At 33.8% G+C, this 1,931-nt stretch overlaps 1 protein-coding gene across 1 annotated transcript in view; it reads right to left on the bottom strand.

The window, feature by feature from the left end:
* LIN52 (lin-52 DREAM MuvB core complex component) overlaps window positions 1–1,931 on the bottom strand; it is a 119,048-nt gene that overhangs the window by 82,017 nt on the left and 35,100 nt on the right. The window lies entirely within an intron of this gene.

The raw sequence follows: 1,931 nt of genomic DNA, 5'->3' as shown, positions 1-1,931 counted from the left end.
ACACCAACAATTACAAAAGTCTCCCAAGAGACATATTTTTAAATCCATGAAATAGGGAACTTAAAGCACTGCTCACATGTTTAACATTAGTTACAGTTATTTATTTCCACAAATGGTCTATGAACTGAAAAAGAAAAACTATGTAGAACAGTTAGCCACTGAAGATCATGTACAGTGTTACAGTGATTTCCTAAACCGTCACAACAGAGAGCCCAAATAAGCTCTCTCCTCCTCAGGCAGCTGTGTAACAATATATTTCCTTCTTCACGTTGGTTTTTCTTTCTAGTTGGCTGAGGAACTGGATGGACCCAGCTTCATTTTCACAAGACATAGCTTTAATCCCCAATCCCACAAAGTTACTTTCTTTTTTAAACTTTAAAACTATTCTTCAAAAGCAACCTGTCTAGTAGGCTCAAATTGTTTCTGACAGAGTGGCTTCCTACTTGGGGTCATTCTGTAAGATCTATAGGCATAACACTTACCTAAGTCATCATAACCCAAATGAAATCAATGGCTCCCAAATAATTCCCAGGCTTCTCCATCCTCACCCAAACAACTTTTCTCTAGTCTAACAATTCTCCATTGCTTAGATATGCTATTTCCATTCTATCTATAGATTCACTCTAGATTTCTTATGCCACTAGCTATAATGGTTTCCATGCACATACAAAAAGATGTCTTCTGGGATGCTGAGGGAGGATGATCACTTGAGTCCAGGAGTCATGGTCACAGTGATCTATGACTCAAAGGAAAGAAGGAAGGTAGGACAGGAGGAAGGAAAGGAAGAAGGGAGGAAAAGAAGTGAAAGAGAAAGCAAGAGAGAGAGAAAGGCTATATTTTCAATTCTAAAATATTCATATGCATCAAGTGGGTTGCTAGCTCATTATGCAAGTTATTTTATCATACGGTGCCAATTAAAGATGCTTTAGTTTTCCAAGGAAAGTAGTTTTCCAAGAATGTTCAAGTGACAATGGTAATACATTTATAAATGCATCACTCAACAAGGTTGTCAGAAAACTTAAACACACTAAATCAAGCAAGCAACGAGTTAAGGAAAACATACTTTCTCTTTCTCTATTTGAATTTTTATTTCTATCAGGTAACCAGTGATGATATTCTGAAAGTCCTATAAAGAAGAATAGGTGAGACGAGAAAAGAGTTCAGCAAGCCCAAGTCATAGTAGTAATTTAATATTTATTTCTGAGATGCTGTACAACCAAAATTAAAATACCAAGGATGGCATTAACCAAAAGAAAATATTGCTAAGCTGAACTACAGTAAAATTCAAAACTTCTATTCAAATTGGAGAATTTTGATTATGGATTCTATATTGGATAATCATATTGTATCATGTGGTATAATCTTGCAATGAAATATTCTATAGCAATGAAAAAAGTGAAATGACATAGTTGATGTCATAATTAAAATGTTGAGCAAAATAAGCCAGACACAACTGAGTATATCATTTGTGATTCCATTTACACACAAAGTTCAAACATAAGCAAAATTCTTTTATGATGCTATGAAGTCACAACAGTGCTTGCTGTTGGAGACAGGTAGGGAGAGAGGGACTAGGAAGATCATGAAGGAGGCTTTGCATACTGGAAAGGTTCTATATCTTGATCTGTTCTGAGTAGCGGTTACTTACTTATGAGAGTACTGATTTTATGAAAATTCATTGAGCTGCACATAATAATTTGTGTACATTATATTTTAATTTTTAAAAACAAAGAACAAAGAAATGATGGGACAATAGAATAATTTTATATCCTGAATCAGAAATCTTACTTAGACTTTTTATTCTAAATCTAATAGTCATATTAAACTATCCTGTCAAAGGATATCTTTACTATTATCTAACCATTCAGTCTTAAATGCATTCTCCTAAAATAGTCAATTAAATGTAGCAACTATTCCTAAAAAAAAAAAAA

The sequence above is a fragment of the Otolemur garnettii genome, unplaced genomic scaffold (assembly GCF_000181295.1).
Source record: "Otolemur garnettii isolate 467f Iridium unplaced genomic scaffold, OtoGar3 scaffold00020, whole genome shotgun sequence".
Lineage (NCBI taxonomy): Eukaryota > Metazoa > Chordata > Mammalia > Primates > Galagidae > Otolemur > Otolemur garnettii.
This window is presented reverse-complemented; position numbering and strand designations above follow the sequence as displayed.